The sequence below is a fragment of the Parasteatoda tepidariorum genome, chromosome 2 (assembly GCF_982258835.1).
Source record: "Parasteatoda tepidariorum strain Cologne lab strain chromosome 2, Ptep-v5.0, whole genome shotgun sequence".
NCBI classification, from domain to species: Eukaryota; Metazoa; Arthropoda; class Arachnida; order Araneae; family Theridiidae; genus Parasteatoda; species Parasteatoda tepidariorum.
Genome location: NC_141756.1, coordinates 94798994 through 94818298, shown reverse-complemented (window position 1 = coordinate 94818298; position 19305 = coordinate 94798994). Strand labels below are relative to the sequence as shown.

At 28.3% G+C, this 19305-nt stretch overlaps 1 protein-coding gene across 2 annotated transcripts in view; it reads right to left on the bottom strand.

The window, feature by feature from the left end:
• The window catches only part of CCAP (Crustacean cardioactive peptide), a 335921-nt gene that overhangs the window by 135755 nt on the left and 180861 nt on the right, over positions 1-19305 (bottom strand). The window contains exon 1 of one of the 2 annotated variants that reach the window (XM_071177855.2): positions 1360-1717. The exons of the other annotated variant lie outside the window; for it this stretch is intronic. The gene's annotated coding sequence lies outside the window, so the exon portion shown is untranslated. Of the gene's footprint in view, positions 1-1359; positions 1718-19305 lie in introns of those variants that run through there. 2 annotated transcript variants of the gene reach the window in all.

The following is a 19305-nucleotide window of genomic DNA, read 5'->3' as shown; positions in this document are numbered from 1 at the left end:
AAAAATATTGAACTATATATAATTCTAACGTTACAAGTTTGCTGATAAGATATCTTACGACAAAACTATATACAGTTTAATGATAAAAAAAAAATAATACCTAAGTTGAAAAAAAGAGAATATAATTATATTAATTTCATATAAACCACATTTTCTATTTAAAATTTAAGCATAAATTGTTATATAAACATAGCTATGATATGAAATTAAAATATTTAATACGAATTTATACAGTTTGTTATAAAAAATACTTTTTTTAAATTTTCTTCATTCATAATGGTTGCTTGCTCTCTGAGAAAATTTGAGTTTTCATATAGATATTTTATTTTTAAGATGACTTCATTTCTCTATTTTATATTTAGAAGATTTAGGAAATATATATAAGTGATTATGACATTATAAGAAAATCTTTAGAGTTATAATTTCTAAAAACAATTTTTAATAGACTTACAAGACTATCTGTGAGGCGAAATAGGACATGTTAAAAATCTTAATATAAAGGATTTATCTTAAAAATTTTGCATTCAAAAAGATATTTCTCTGAAAATATGTAAACATTAGTAAGCTAAGTTGATAATTCTGAATAATAATCTCTTCTTTTTCTTTTTAATGAACGTAATAGGAACAATTTAAGCAGAGATTAAAGATAAAACTCTCTTTTCGTGAAAACATTACTTTGTTTTCGAAAGTGCTTAAGATTAGTTTGTTGTAAGCTATATTGTAAATTTAAATAACGTTTTCTGTGTAAAATGCTTAAATCCCAATTATACTGCTTGTATTTGTTTATTTCTTCTGAAATATATTTTTTATATCTGTAGAGCAGATAGAATTTAAAGTATTTATAAATCCTATAAATCCTATCTTTCAGCCAAACTATTATATTTCCAATTTTGCCGTTGATTACAGAGTTTTACTAGCGTTAAATGTTTTTTTTAAAGAAATCACTTAAATCCTATATGAGGGGATGACTCCCCTCCTGGAGATACCCCAGACACAGTTAGGGGTCGCTTTTATACTCATTAGATAAGTATTTTATTATGTCAAAGATGTTTAATTTTAAATTTTTCGACTAGACTTGTACATCTAAATGATTCACCATTTTAAGTACCATGTATCTTATTATCTTATTTTACGATTACATTATTTGACGATAATATAATATATGTCAGAAATTGTGTAAGTTGTAGTAATTGTGTAGTTTCTTGTATATCCAATCAATTAACAAAATCTAAAAGATTAGAACACCATGCTTGAAATATCATTATAAAGTCTATAGGTACTAAGATATCTATTTAAATTTAATTTTGCTTTATTTAAAGAAAACTAATAATTCAAATTTCATAAATTTTATGAACTTACCTATGATTTTTTTTATTCTGCATACTTGTGATGAGGGTAATTTTTTCACGATTTGATTGAAGAAACTGAACAGTGAGTAAGCAAGACTATCGCTCACTATTTATCCTCTAAGATTCAGAGATATCACTTATAATAAACAGTTTAAAGTCCTATTCAATATACATTTTAAAAAAGTTAACATCAAATATGTTCAGCTTTAAGTTCATTTGTAACAACAAAAAACGTTTTCTAGCATTTTATGAACATCGGGAAATTAAACAATTTGCGTTGTACACAGACAACACAATTTATTTTAAAAATTCACAGTCTAAAATTAGAGGAAATCTTTCATTTTTAGTGAAAGTTCCAAGCGATGCATTTTTCACATCCAGAATGAATCCAAAATCAAGCGACGAGAAAATAAAGTTTTCCTTCTTTGTAGTGGAACTGGGCGTCAGATCACCGAAGTCAAGCATCACTGGCTACGGTCAGTATGCGGGTGGGAAACCACTTGGATCAGCCTGCGTAGGGACCGAGGGTGTGCGGTATTGGTCCTCGTTAAACAGCTCTACCGTAAAGTAGTCGACTTCGCGTGCAGGTCGTCGGGCTACCGAAGCGGGCGTGTCATCCCCTCTGCAGAGGATCAAAATTGTGATGGCATGTCTTCGGATCATCCTCAGGGATGTTTCCCAGACAGTCGCCAATAGCCCATTGTGCAGCTCTAGTGCCACGTAAATGAACTACTACAACAACAACAACAACTCTCAATAACTTACATATTCAACTTTTTATATGTAATTCCCAGCTTATGGTGCAACTAATTGCGGGGGTACATGATAGTACAGTTAGTGATGGTACAACAGTACATAAAAAAGCAATAAATATCATTCATCTTTTATTTTCATAGAAAAATTTAAAGTTAGCATCCATAAATAAGTCATTTACTGTGGTGGTGTAAAAACATTCACTCAAACAGTACTAAAGTTATGGTTCTTGTATCTCAAATAATAATGATGTTACTTTCGATAATATGTCCCGCAGTGGACTGATCGTTAAGACACGGTTCCCAGCAGATCACCGAAGTCAAGCATCACTGGTTGCGGTCAGTGTGCGGGTGGGTGACCACTTGGATCAGTCTGAGTAGGAACCGAGGGTGTGCGGTATTGGTCCTCGTTAAACTGTGCTACCGTAAAGTGCTCGACTTCGCGTGCAGGTCATCGTGCTACCGAAGCGGGGGTGCCATCCCCTCTGCAGAGGATCAAAATTGTGAGGGCATGTCTTCGGATCATCCTCAGGGATGTTTCCCAGACCGTCGCCAATAGCCCATTGTGCAGCTCTAGTGCGACGTAAATGAACAACAACAAGAACAACTACAACTTTCGATAATATATGATTTCGGTTGGATCTTATTTTATTTAATTTGCGTACTTTTAAAATTACAATAATGGATTATCGTTATGGGCCCATCCTTTAGCATACTCCGAAGACAATGGAGTGGCATTGTAGTACATACATATTTTCCCACAAATAGCTCATAGGGCTAATTTATTCCATGTGCTTTAAACTTGACCAGGGCTTATAAACATACCCTGAATTGAACAAACAAGTTTGCACATGAAAATGGCAATATATAAATAAATAGTAATTTTTGGTATCTTTTATTTCATTTTTAAGAGCTAAATTCAATATTTCTTTGGACATTCAGACCTATGCTTGAGAAGAATTGTCCTTCCATCAAATACTCTGAAGCACAGTAGTAGTGGGTTCAAATCAAACCGTAACCCTGAATGCCGCTTTGTGTCGTCCTTCTCTAATTTATGCAATCTGTTCTTTAGTTTGAAAAAGACTTTTAAGATATAAAATGCAAGCATATTAATTTAGAATGTATTCTGAACCACTATGATGCGATAAAAATAAGTACAAACTGATCAGGCCTAATCTTCACGGGAATCGAACCCTGGTTCAAGTTATGACTTCAAGCATAGTTAAAAATATTGTTCTTTAAGTTCATACAAATTGCGGTAAAACTGCACATTTGCATCCAACTTGTGCATAAATAATATTTCTAACTTTGATTTAACTAATGTAGATTTTGTTAAAAGTAAAAAGAAGGATGTCTTCCTTAAAAGTTTTATTTTATCATTCAATTATTGAAAAATAAAACCGCTATTATTAGTTTTATTTATGCTGTAACCAATTTAGATAAATTGAAATATTTAATGTGCTGGTAAGCAGGAAAATACACATTTGAAAATTTACATTTAAAGTTAATAAAAGCTTGCATGCGATTGTGACTGAAATGCCATTGAATTTAAAATTTTGCAAATAATGTTTAAAAAAATTCCAATCTTTACAATACTGAACCCTTAAATTGCATCTTAGTGCGTGAATTATTGAATCAAGATTTATTCTATTCGTACGTTTCGCTTGCATATATTTTTTGTGCATTATACGCTCTAAAAACTTCTCCTGAAAGTTAAAATTCAAATAAATGAAATGGTATTGACTTCACATGAGCCACCGTGACCCTTAGACCTTATGACATGTGATTTCGTTTAGACACATTGCATAAGATCTAAGATTCTTTTCATGTCGCAGGGAGTTACATCAAAGACACTAGACTGAGCAATGCTTAAAACATCACAAAATAAAAAACGAGCACTGATATGAATCGAATTAATGGAACATAAAGAATCATTTAAAGTGTGATAGATATTACAGCAAGTTCGGAACGAACTTAAATACGATTGAGATTTTTGTGGTGCAATGTAAGGTCAATACATGAAACATTTGTAAAATTAAATTTGAAAAATTTTGAAAAATTAAATTAGTATTCATTTTTTTATAAATTACTTTAATAGTAATAGATTAGACGAAATAAACATTTAAAATCCAGTCATTTATTTGAGCTATGCGCATCAAACTATATACACATTAAATTATAATTGTGTATCTAAAAAATACTTATTCAAGGTTTATATAAAAAGTAAACCAATCTAGTTTGAATTTTAAGGCTATGAAAAGCATAAACTGTGTAGATAGTTTTCATTTTTTTTTTTGAATGATAAAAAATTAAACGTTTTTCGAATCATAGTGGTTTAAGAAGCAGCCATGTGCATATTATAAAAAATGCTTCACCCAGTAATTTTTTTAGAAAGAGTTTATAAAAACTGCTTCATTTTGAGTATGAAAAACCTCAGATTTTTTTGTATTTCGTATACCCCAAGTCAGAAAAAAAAGTATAACAAAAAAACTCGGCAGTCAAGACGCAGTTGTTATTAGGACACAATATTTTAATTAACTGAAAAAATTAAGATTCTCTCCTAACAACAGGCTTTTGTGGAATTCCGTTATCTATGCTCACCGTAGTTCCGTTCCGTAATTAAATTCATTTGCAACTCTTGCAGTTAATTGCATAACATAAATGAAAGATAGTTTTTTTCTACATAAATTATTTATGCCGAAAAAAATAACTTACTATAAAAAATGCTCTGCTGCTAGGAAGAAAAATTATTAAAAACTTTGAATCAAATTCTACCTTACAGTAAATAAATATATAGTTTTAAAATTTTAATAAACATGTTGCATATAAAGTAAAACAATTCCTCATCAAATTAACATATATAAAGTACCGGCACTTTGGATACATCATCCGTAAAATTCCTTTCACCGTAAAATCCATTTCTACCGTAAAATATTATACAGTAACCTTCACAATAATTTATTTATTTAGAGTAATTCACTGATTTTACAGTAATTATTAATGTAAAAATTACGGCAAATCATAATTTTTGTTCAATAACATGTTCCGGTGAAAATGGATTTTATGGTTAAAAGTACCATGAGTCTGAATGTCGGTACTTTTTACCATAATTTGATTTCTATAAATGTTCATAACCAATAAATAAATATATAAAACTATTCCCTTTATTTTAAACATAAATAAGATACGTTTTTTTTAGTTATTATACTACAGAGACCTGCAAAATTTGAATTAAGAAAGAATGATTATAATGTAGTGTTTGATTTTTACATTCTTTAGTGATCTGATTTTAATTATGGTATACATTCTTTTTAGTCATACAAGGATTTTTCTCAAATTGGGCTTGAATATATCGTAAAAAATGCTCATTTTATATGTTTCAAAGTGATAGAAAACTAAACCAGCACTGTATACGAGGATTTCATACAAGGATTTTTCTTAAACTTGACTTCAATAAATCGTGAAAAATACTTATTTTATATGCTTCAAAGTGATAGAAAACTAAACCAGTTCCAACTAGATACAAGGATTTCGTACAAGGATTTTTTCAAACTGGGATTGAATATATCGTGAAAAATGCTCATTTTATGTATTTCAAAGTGATAGAAAACTAAACCAGTTCTATCTAGATACAAGGATTTTTCTTAAACTTGGCTTGAATATATCGTGAAAAATGCTCATTTGATATGTTTCAAAGTGATAGAAAACTAACTCGCACTGTATACAAGGATTTCATACAAGGATTTTTCTCAAATTGGGCTTGAATATATCGTGAAAAATGCTCATTTTATATGTTTCAAAGTGATAAAAAACTAAACCAGCACTGTATACAAGGATTTCATACAAGGATTTTTCTCAAATTGGGCTTGAATATATCGTGAAAAATGCTCATTTTATATGTTTCAAAGTGATAGAAAACTAAACTCGCACTGTATACAAGGATTTCATACAAGGATTTTTCTCTAACTGGGCTTGAATGTATCATGAAAAATCTTTATTTGATATGTTTCAAAGTTATATAAAACTAAACCAGTTCTATCTATGTACAAGGATTTCATACAAGGATTTTTCTTAAACTAGGCCTGAATATGACATGATAAAAGCTTATTTTATATGTTTCAGAGTGGTAAAAAACTAAACTAGTTCTATCTGGATACGTGAGTTATAGTTCTTGTTCTATGTTTTACGCTAAATTGAATGAGAGTATGTCTAAGTCAATACGACTAATAGTTCAAAAGATTTTACGTATTAAAAGTACATTTTAGTACTTTAGTGTTTATGCGACAGACATTGCTTTAATGTCAAGCAAGGCATAATTCCTTGTATATTTTTTATAATAAATCCAATAATATAAAAATTAATCTATCAAGGAGACTAATATTTCCGAAATTATTGGAGTTGTATGCGTAAACCGGTATAAAACAAAAACTATAACTTTTATACATAAAACCATAATTTCGTTTAAATTTTTTGTTTTAGCTTTTTTTTTCTTCTCATGTAGCCGAATAATTTTCAATTAAAAAAAGTTTCTGGATCAAATATATTTTTATTTCGTATTTTCTATGGAAGTAAAACTATTTAAATCCTAATTTCTAACTATTCAAACAGAGACTGCTTACATGTTTCTAAAGAGAAAGGAATAGAAAGAAAATAAAAATAATTTTGAAGAGTTTTGTTAATTTTAACTTTTCTAGTTAAATAATGTATATCAAAATATTTTAAATGATTTGTATACCACCTAGTTTTTTTTCTCCTTATTTGAACTGTAGTCTCTTTAAAGTTTTAGTTGAAAACTGTGAAAATGGCTCTGTTTGATTTTTATCATTAAGGAACGCATAAAAGAAAAATTCAAAAATCTTATACTACAATGTTTTAAAAAAAATGCAAACCAATTTTAGTTGAGATTAGTTATTTGCTTTTAATTAGGAAAGATAAAACCTTGTATGTTCTTGGATTTGGTTTTTTTTTTCAAAAATATAAGAAAAAAATGTTTTTTAGCTCTATGCATGATCAACGAAAAACTTTGTTTGACTTTTAAATGAATAGTTTTATAAAAAAAAATTGCGAAAATTCTTAGCCTTCAACTCAAAACAAGCATTTACAAAATTCAACTTTTATTCTTTGAAATTAAAAATAACACATTAAAATAGCTTCATAAACCTTTTGAGATAATTACCTCGAGGTTAAGTTTTAAAAAGGAAATTCCTGATGAACGATATTGATTCCCCTCTTAATCTAAGACTACCATCTTAACCAAAATAAATAAGTAAATGAAATGAAACAAAAACTAAATGTACATAAAAATTTCGCCTTTCCTTTTTAGCCTTTCAAATAAATGTAAGAGAGATAAAAAATAATTAATTTTCATTATTAATTATATGACTATAATTAATAAAACAACAATTCTTGATACGTATGCATTGTAGCCTTAAATTTTTACTGAATTTAAATCATAATATTCAAATTTTTTACCTGAATAATGTTAATTGCTTTAAAAACCTTTTTAAATCACTTTTTGGTCAGTTAAGCACAATAAACATATAAATACTCCACGTTTTTTTATCAACAATAAGTCGCTACATGAGGGATTGCTAAAAAACATAACAATCAACAAACTTTTTCTCCGGATGTTTATTTTCGAAAAAATTAAGATTTTAAGAAAATTGATAAATTATTATCATTAATTTACTACGTTTAATATATGAACTCAATTGATAACGCAGCAATTTTGCATACTAATAATATTAAATATTTAAGCCCGATATTTTTATTTTAATTCAACCAATCTAGTTTTTTCAGCTGAATAAAGCCAAGTAAAAGATTTAAAAAAATTAATGAATTATGATCATTTATTTACTACGTCTAATATATGAATTCAACTGATTATGATGCAATTTTGCATACTAATAATATTAATAAGTATTTAAGTCCGATATTTTTATTTTAATTCAACCAATATAGTTTTTTCATCTGAATAAAGCCAAGTACAGGATTTTAAAAGAATTAATGAATTATTATCATTAGTTTACTACGTGTAATATATGAATTCGACTGATAATGCAGCAATTTTGCATACTAATAACGTTAAATATTTAAGCCAAATATTTTTATTTGAATTAAACCAACAAAGTTTTTTCAGCTGAATAAAGCCAAGTAAAATAGTTTAAAAAATTAATGAATTATTATTATTTATTTACTACGTGTAATATATGAATTCGATTGATAATGCAGCAATTTTGCATACTAATAATGTTAAATATTTAACCCAAATATTTTTATTTTAATTCAACCAATCTAGTTTTTTCCTCTGAATAAAGCCAAGTACAGGATTTTAAAAGAATTCATGAATTATTATCATTAATTTACTTCGTGTAATATATGAATTCGACTGAGAATGCAGCAATTTTGCATACTAATAATGTTAAATATTTAAGCCAAATATTTTTATTTTAATTCAACCAATAAAGTTTTTTCAGCTGAATAAAGCCAAGTAAAATAGTTTAAAAAATTAATGAATTATTATTATTTATTTACTACTTGTAATATATGAATTCGATTGATAATGCAGCAATTTTGCATACTAATAATGTTAAATATTTAAGCCCGATATTTTTATTTTAATTCAACCAATATAGTTAAAGCCAAGTGCAAGATCTTAAAAAAATTTATGAATTATTATCATTAATTTACTGCGTTTAATATATGAATTACACTGATAATGCAGCAATTTTGCATACTAATAATGTTAAATATTTAAACCAAATATTTTTATTTTAATTCAAGCAATTTAGTTTTTTCATCTGAATAAAGCCAAGTACAGGATTTTAAAAGAATTAATAAATTATTATCATTAATTTAATAAGTTTAATATATGAATTCAACTGATAATGCAGCAATTTTGCATACTAATAATATTAAATATTTAAGCCAGATATTCTAATTTTAATTCAACCAATCTAGTTTTTTTATCTGAATAAAGCCAAGTACAGGATTTTAAAAAAATTAATGAATTATTATCATTAATTTACTACGTGTAATATATGAATTCAACTGATAATGCAGCAATTTTGCATATTAATAATGATAAATATTTAAGACAAATATTTTTATTTTAATTCAACCAAATATAGTTTTTTCAGCTGAATAAAGTCAAGTAGTTTAAAAATTGATATCAATCTTAGGTTGGTTATGAATAATAATATAATGGCTGTTCCACGATTTCATTCCAACAAACAAACCATTTAAGTCGATATGTAAGAGAGGGTATCTTAATGGGTAATAATATCTCGCCAGAGGTATGGTTCCACACTGCAGACGATGCCCCGCAACCATACTTACGGAGAATATAAATCTTTATGGATGTTCTATTCCGTGTATAGGAAAATGTTATTTTATTATTTTGATTTATTTGGTACTCCCGCTGGATAATGGAAGCATTCATCATTTCCGTTGCCTCGGAAGACGGTGACACAAAAAAGAAAATATAGTCTCTTTTAAGAATCGAGAATTATTTTCGGCAGCACTGAAGCTGCGAATAGGAATTAACTTCTGAAAATAATGACTAGTTCCTATAAATAATTAGAACAAAAATTAATCGATAGGAAATTTTCATTGAGATAGCTTTAGAAACTAAAATTAATTCCCTACTTTTTCTGATTTAATAAGAAGAAGATTCAGATTTATAAAAAGAAATAATAATTTTTTTTTCTTCAAAAATTATGTTTTAATGCAAGGAGGTATCCCAAGAACGGCGATATATCCTAATTATAAACACCTAATAAAATAAATATTAATTGCTACAAAATCACATAGAAAAAATGTAAGGTATTTAAACCGTTCACTTGGTAGTTTTTCTGTTCATATATTAAATGTTTACCGGACATTCTGGTTTTCAAAAACAGTAGTTTTTCATATATTAAAGGTTTAACGGACATTCTGGTTTTCAAAAACAGTAGTTTTTATTTCAACACATTTAAAACTAATCATGTTTCAGTAAAAAAATGCATAACTGAAGAGTAAATTTAACCGAAAATATGATTTTTATCTTAGGTTTTAAGGTATCCTAATAAAATGGTATCGTGGAAAAAAATACCAAATTTTAACATATTTATTAAATTTTATCACACATAATAAAATCATATTTCATTGCTAATCTTATCAAAATCATAACCAAAGGGTTTCGGTAAAAATTACCGAGCAATTTGATGTTCCCGTAGAGCCAGAAGCAAGATTCACTTTACCGTATTCCGGTAAATTCAATCAGACTTCTTTTCTCAGAGTAATAATGAGAAAAAACATGAACTGCGTTCTGCAAAACTTAAACTCTAAATCTTTATTAATTACTAGTCAAATTTCCTTGAACGAATATTTTAATAGGGAAAAACTCAGAAACAAAGATTTACCCTTTTATTGAGTTAAAGAACGAGAAGTGTTCGGAAAAAAAAATATTTTTATTTGATTTGATTTGATTTTCGAGGAGCATATTTCTAGTGCGAGGAAAGTTTTCCAATAAGGAAAGTGTATCTCAGTTACAGATCTCTAAAGAAAATAAATTTTAATTACTAAATAAATATTAATGAGAATAATCAAGATATATTTTCTGAGCCACGAAACCTTTAAATCTAAAATTATTTATAGAAGCATGAAAAACTGAAAATTTTAGAGCAAAAGTGAATGAAAATTATCGCCAAAGCAGGGTACTCCCTCAACCAATAGTCGAATTTGAAAACTCCATTCATTCAAAACCGAAAATTTTTTTACCATTGCCCACCAGGAGAATGACCTAACTCATACAGGCATCTGAAGGGCAGATTTGTTGGCCACTCTTTCAAGGGCACCATATTAGATGGGCCAACTTCACCCCCACAGTATGGACAGATAGTACAGAGAATGAAAGAAAATCCATGCACATTGCCCGTGATTCGAACCCAGAACCTTTCTTAAGCAAGGCCAGTTCCTTGACCCCTATACTGGCTGGTTGGCTCAAAATTGAAAAAGCATATGCAGATTTTTGAGCAAGATGCATACCCAAGTCAAAATTTTTCATTGATGAGCCAACATAATCTCGTTGGTAACCATCAATAATTCCACCATGAACCATCATATTTTTTATGGTAACCAATTTAAGTAACCATCACCCCAATGTTGGAATTCGGGCTAATTTATGATGGTCCAATATAAAAAAAATGTTTTGATAATATATTCCTGAGAATTAACAAGAATTACCGATAAACCATTGTGGCGTCGTTAAAGGAGAGGTCGCTACACCATCATTAAAATGTATAATTGGAACCATCCCGGATCATCGTGAATTGTTGATCCATGAGAATCAAACTTCTCTTAATCGTTAACCATCATAGTATTAAAGCAGCATTTTCCATCATGGAATGATGACTATCATTGAAATGTATAATTGGAACCATCACGGATCATAATGAATTGTTGATCCATGAGAATCAAACTTCTCTTAATCGTTAAACATAGTATAAAGTAGCATTTTCCATCATGTAATGATGACCATTATTGAAATGTATAATTGAAACCATCACGGATCATCATGAATTGTTGATCCATGAGAATCAAACTTCGCTTAATCATTAACCATCATAGTATTAAAGTAGCATTTTCCATCATGGAATGATGTAAGTTTGTTGGCATATCAAATCCAATGAACGCAAAATGGAAAATGTTGGATGATGGAGACCATCAAATGATGTCGGACCATCACGAAGTGCACTTGAGCCAACATGAACCATAAAAAAGTTTTGATGCGACCATCAAAAACTTTGACTTTGATGTCGAGAGGAATGAATGTTTCATTCAAAATGCCTTAACGAATTCTTCAGAAATCCAACAATGACATTATTCGAAATATTTCTATACACTATATATGAAAAGAATTTTATTGCGTTTTTAATTTCAATACTAGAGGATATTATTTCCAAAATCAAAAAAAACTGAAATCAGTTGAATAAGTTGCAATTATTTTTACACTCATCAAAATAGATCGAAAATTCTATGTGGCAGTCATTTAAAATGCTTGATTAAATTTTTTTTTCAAATATTTGACTTCGATCATAGGCGTTAAAAACTAATTCGATTTTATATGAAAGATATAAAAATCTCGCTTTAAAAATAAGAAATCCTTTTCAAAGAGTTTATTATCAGATTCGCATATTATACAAAAGCGTATTGTAAAAACTACTATAAAAACCTAATTAGATCTCAGGGAAGAAAATGGAGAGCAAATCTTGAACAAATTTTGATCCAACAACAAAGGAAAATTTAACCCCGCTTTAAACGGTCGATTATTGGCGATGATAAAATATAATAGAAATTTCTTAAGGTGAATGAATTGCTTTGCACCCAACTTAATTATTTTTTGATAAAAGATTTTTATTGCTTTTGAAAATATCAGTAAAAAAAGTAATTTAAAAAGGAGAGCGTAAAATTAAGTTTAGAGTGTTTTTCGTATCTAAGAAATAAACCATCGAATCAAATGGTAGAGCAAAAATCTAAAAAAGTTTGGAAATTTCTTTGCCATTTTTGACAAAATGTTTTTGAACTCGTCTGGGTAATTTAAATCATGATTTGTTCTAATATCTTTTGAACGTTAGATATAGAATTAAATTTAATTCTGTGTGTTTCTTAGTTAAGTGAAATAATAGAGCATCAAAATTACACTGTTAGAAACTTCCCAGGAAAAATGGTTAAATAGCAATTTATTTAATAATTATTTTGCCATATTCAAACAAGGTTGTTAAATAACCATAAATAAGATGGTAATCAAACTGTTAATTATGAGGAAACACTGTTTGTTAACTATTTTCACCTAATATGGTTAAACAACCAGAATTTTATCAAACCAGAATCTGGCAGTCTCATGGCCCATAGAACTGAGGTTCGAGTCATAGCGTTAACACCACAATATTCCTTCTATTATTTTCAATACATGTAGAGTTTAATATGTTCTGCACTCCCAACGAACTTAACAAAACGCTTAGCTCCTATGTCCAGTTAAAATTCGTTTTTATGTTTTCGAAACCATGCTAGTTGTAAATGGTTAAAAACCGTTAAGGTAAAGCATGTTTTTTACCGTGAACTTTACGGTTAACCGGGTGAACTGTTGCTGGTTATTTTACCGTAATTTTAGAATGAAAATTCTTACAGTGTACAAAATGAGATTTGACATGTTTGCTGTCATTCATTCTTTTATAAATTCCAGAACAAATATATAATCTACAACATTTTGTTTCATTAAAAAAAAAAAAAAGACCAGATAAATTTCTAATGTGCAGAAAATAAATACAGTATTTGGAGAATGAATTTATATGCGTATAAATAGATTTGAATGTCACGAAAAAATATAATAAAACTTTTACATGTATAGATTCAGATTTCAATGAATCTAAAATGTTATAGATAGGGTTTAACACAACTTTTTTGGATGTCCATTAATGTAATCAAATGATAAGTATTTAGACATTAGTTTTTAATATATTTTTATTAATATAATTGCTTGTTTATGAAGAGTATTTCAATTACTTAACATAGAATACAATGGAACGAAATTAGTTGCATAGACTTTCAGTTTCGTGTGTGATTTTGTCATGTTAAATTAAGAGAGATGTATTGATTGTCAGCTATATTACTAGGTATATTAGCTACATTGAGATCTCTCGAATTTTAACTCATAAAATGAGCCTCTAAGCATAAACAATACAAAAAATAATTGGTTTTTTAAATGCTTAAAGCAAAATTCTCCTCCACTTTTTACCAGTCAAACAGTCTCCCCCATAAACAAGTTAGAAAACAGAAAGCCAAAAGAAAACAAAAACAATTGTTGTAATTTGTTAATGTTAAACAATTAACAAAACAAAATAAAAACTAAAAAGTTTAAATCAACATTATCCAAATCTATTTAAAAGGAGAAAATAATTACATATTTTTCATACTGAAATCGAAAAACGTAAAGCGAGTCGTTGTTGTTGTTAATTTACGTCGCACTAGAGCTGCACAATGGGCTATTGGCGACGGTCTGGGAAACATCCCGGAGGATGATCCGAAGACATGCCATCACAATTTTGATCCTCTGCGGAGGTGACGGCACCCCCGCTTCGGTAGCCCGACGACCTGCTCGCGAAAGCGAGTCACTTTTGTTGAAGTTACAATCACAATTTTCGAAAATAATGCACGCAACCTTTAACTTGCAATGTAAACGTATAATAATTTTCTCTTTTTGTCCATTTGAAACACGTAATTAAAAGTTTATTTTTATTTCCTTTGTTTAATAAAAATGTTAAAAGAAACATAAAAAATTATTAAAAAAAACATTAAAAGCTTCTTCAAAAACAAAATATTAAAACATTTCACAATGTAAAATGTTTACTTTCTTGTGTGGTGCAGAATTGTTCTTAAAGAAACAATTCACAAAATTTTGGAATTAATTTTGAAATATTTTTGCGGAAAAAATAGATGCTTAACCCTCCTGGCGTCAAGCCCGTTATATTACGGGCTTGATTTCCATGCTGAAAGCGGCTTGCCCGTGTTTTCACGGGTTCACGATCTGCCTCTAGAGCGGCGAACCCGTCTTTTTCTCCTGTAGAATATTTCCTTCCCCCTCAACCTCCTACTGCTCACAAATTGAGAGGCGTATAAGCTGTCATCGTAAATCACTCACTGTGCTATAGTATTTCTGTTTGAATAGATGTGAATATTTTGCATTCTTTTTGATTTCCGAACCCCCACTCAAACTAAAAGTTTACCTTTAATAAACAGGTTATTTTTTTTTTTGTTCAACTTATTCGATAGATTGAATTTTATTCAATATTTATTGCTTAATTTATTATACTAAATCTTTAAATGTTTTAAATCGTTGTGTATTTTTAAATTTCAAATAATTTTCGAAAATTCATTAAATTTTAGTGTAAATTGCAGCAAATTATTTCTTCTCTAAATAATAATGTAATATTTAAGGAACTAATTTATGATGCCAAGAAGCCTCCTTGCCAATAATCAAATAAATTGTAAATTTTTTATGTCACTCACATTACGATATACATTTTAAACAATCTGGAATTTGAAAGTTGTTGATAACGAGGGTGAATACAGTGTTGATTAAAAATAAAATCTTGGTAACAAATACCAACTGCACCGAAATGACCTTACTTTCCACTCCCCCTAATATTCCATTAATTTAACACAATCAAATTAAGTATTACAGTACTGTCATTCGTACTAGAATATTCATCTATTGACGGTCTAAACACTAAAGTAAATGATACTTCTAGTTACGTGATGATCTTGTTATGTTATTGAAATCGTTTTTAGAAGTCTCATTTGAAATAAGCAATAAACAAGCCTTATTGTGATGTAAATATAATCTAGACTCCGCTTATAAGTGTTCGGATGAAGTGAGTTTCGCCTATCGCTTTCTTTTCTATTTATGATCAAAAATACTATGAAAGATGATCTAAAAGAAATGGACGTACTGTAATAAGCAGAACGTGTTGCATTAAATTAGAGAAATGTGAAATGCAGAGAAGATTTGTCACTGTATTTTCTGCGATTCTTTTCGAGAAATTCTCGACTGCAAGAAAATAAGAAAACTTAAAATAAGAGCTTCAATAAATTTAGAATGAATAATAATAATATTTGGGAAAAAATATGAAAGACATGATGTTTTTTTTTCATTCTTAGGAATTGTATATCTTTGAATTCATAAATGACGGTGTAATTTATTTTATAAGGCATAATGCAACCTCTTATATGTTTTTTTTTTTAAGTGATAACAAGTTCTTGCGCCCTACCATAATCTCAAGTGCATCCATAACCCACAAGCTCCTTAAATACATTGCTAATTACTATAAATAAAATATTCTTGAAGTGTTACTCTTATAAATAGTAAATAAAGTGGACAGGGAGGCAAGTTTTATTACACGAAATATTTCTTAGCACATATAATTTGAAACCATAGAGTAATACGTATAATACTTTTTTCTTTAAAAAATTTAACTTTTTAAAAAAAAATGTTATTGCAACTTTTCATTAGTTGATATGTTACAAAAGTAGTGCAATAAGTTTTTATTTTTTTGCAAATTTGAAGCTGAAGATCCCGAAAACTTTATTCCTAAATTTGATCTGCTTAAATGTATTAGTAATAATTTAAAAATAAAAAGGAAAATTAGATGAAAGATAAAATTATACTGATAACCTCGTTAGAAATACAAAATATAGCAACTTCATTAAAATTCTTTTATATATAGCTTACTTTATTCAATTAAATAGTATTTATAAAATACAAACGAAGTTATACAATAAAATATTTATTTAAATGAGAAAATGTTAAACAGGTTAATGTTAATTAAAATATCAGTTGTATTATGTTTTAAACATGTGTAAAAATTACAAATTCTCAAATGTATGATATGCTTCAAAAGTTCATAGGTTCAGGTAGTTTCAGTTCTTCCTCCGCCACCCCCCTAGAAAAGAAATCCTACCCTTATCTATTCTGAATGGAAGGAGTGACTAGTTCGATGACGTTCGACTTAAAAACCTGAATTTGCAATCCCATAGCTCATTTCCTATTATACGTCACCTATCTCTTGACTTTGAAGAGGGATGAAAGAATGAAATTCGGGGGAAAGCAATATTTATATTTTAATAGATTTTTATACTTATACACATAAGTTTTTTTTAATTTTTTTTCCCAGCTAAGTTAGGTTCTATAAAGGAAAAAAAAAGCAAACATATCCTACTTATAAAAATTAAATATAGACTAATGAATATAAGAATATAAAGTAATGAATATATAAACTAACGAATAAAAATATAAAATCCCATATTCATTCTATTTACCATTTCCAATTTTGAAAATATCTTCCTTTTTTTTGTGTAATTCTTTTCTATGTCATTTAATTGCCATACAAAAGGTGTGCACCTTGAATAATGCATAATCGTAGTACTTTTTTATGACAAAGTATTTTTATGTCATGTTTACAGGTTATAATTACTGTCAGTTTGTTTCACAGAAAAAGAAAAGCAGAGCAACGATTTTTTTCCGATTTTGCATGCACTATATTCTATTCTATAGGCGGAAAAAATTAGTGTTGTCAGCTAGAAGTATAGTTATTTACCTTTGAGTCGGAGACAATATTTCTAAATGGTGTCTCAGAAACATATTTGGAATAACTGATTCTATAGGTCATCATGGTGCAAAGAGTTAATTTTTTTCATGAAAAAAATTTACTTGATATTAATTATACTAAATCAATACATCCAAAAATTTTTAAAAATATGTTTATTTTTGTATATTTAAATTCTGTTACTGTGACGTACTTTTTTTACAATATGTATTATTGTTTGATTTATATTGTAAAAATCATTCACACGAAATTAAAGCAATAGACAAAATAGCAAAGAATCAATGTATTAATTCTTGAAATCAAGGATGGCGCCAGACTCTGCCCGACAAGGGGTCAAGTCTCCCCCGACTGGGGGGGCTTAAACAAACTCAAAATATTTAAATTAAAACAAATTTTATACTTTACATTTTTTTCAAGTGTGTTTCTAAGAATCTAAAATCAGTAATATTGATACCCATAATGTGCAGATTCCTTTTAATGTAAATTTAAATCTAATTTTTTTTTCTGTAATCGATATATTTTGTACTGTATGGTGCAATTTACCTACATTGTAATCGTAAAAATTACTTCTGTAATGAAGAATAGTTGTAGCAGTAACCGCTATTTCAAAAAATTTCGACACTTCTTACTCTCATAAAGCAAAAATTATTCGATAATAAAAATCAGAAATTTCATGCACATTTAACAAAACATTTAAAGAATATTTTAATATAAAATATTATTTTTATATGCATCGATTGACTTTTGACTCATTTAAATATTTTTCAAATAAAGTTTTAAGTACATTTTTTGCATCCACGTATTCTATCTAAAGATATCATGCCCCGCTTCGAACGAATTTCGAAATGGTTATGCCCATAAAATTGCAAAATTTCTATTTTTTTTAATTGTTACACTGTATAATTTTACGGACAAAAAAAGGGCTATTTTAATCAGGGGACCTCTACGATTTAAATTTGTTTTTGCTTTCATAGTTACGAATTTTATGTCACAAGAAATGAACACTAAAAATTAAGAAGTTAGGGGACCAAATTTCGAAAAAAAAAATTATTTTTATTTTTCAGGACTTATATGACCGATTTTGCTTTTTGATTGAATCGAAAAAATTTTCATACAATTATTAAAATTCGTTTTTCCAAAGGTAATGCCATGCAAAAAATATAGTTTTAAATAGTTATAAAATATTTAATATATTTATAATATGCGTTGAAAAATTCTGAATCCCGATTTTTGAAATTCCCGTGCAGTAAATGGCGACTGATGCACGTTAAATCTATCGAGTCGCAAAGTCCCCCATGTTCCCATAACAAATAAACAACACTGGGGGTACTTATCCAGGAGTTTCCTGGTCTTCTGTATTGGTTCAAAATTACAAGGCTACGGAGTTGAAATTGGGTCGGTTGTTCAACGACGGATAAAATAAAATAGCAAGATTTACAAACCTGAAACTATAGACAAACTTGTATGTTTATCCAGATCAGAATGCGTTTTTCTGTTCATTTTCGTAACTTAAAATATGGTATTGATTCTTTGTACGTGAAAATATGATTAAATCAAAAGTTAATCAAGGTGTTCCCTTTTTCCATCTCATGCACTGTACATAAAATAAGTCAATGAGAATCTGTTAGGTTGATTAATATATATTTTAGGATATTGAATATGAACAGTTTAATTGTTTTTCTGAATCAATCAACAATCTTTTTACTACTAAGAAAATGATAAAAAAGATAATAAATTAGAAATATTTTGTTACTGTTTTTTTTCCGACTGCATATTTATTGCGTTGATTAAAATATAAACCTTGAATCCGAATAAGTAAATGATTTCCTCAATTAATAGTATTTTTAAAAAAAAAGATTAAAAAATTTAAAAAAAATTTATTTTGTTCTTATACTTTCATTTTGCTTGAAAATTTCAAAAAGAAATTATGTGATCACATAAACCATTGATAAACAAACACATTACATAAAAAAGAATTCGCAAAGAAGAGGACCTGTGTATCCCCTTCTCAGTTCTCCAGAAGAAAGAATAGCAGTTTGAAAGGTAAGTTTCCAAGAAAAT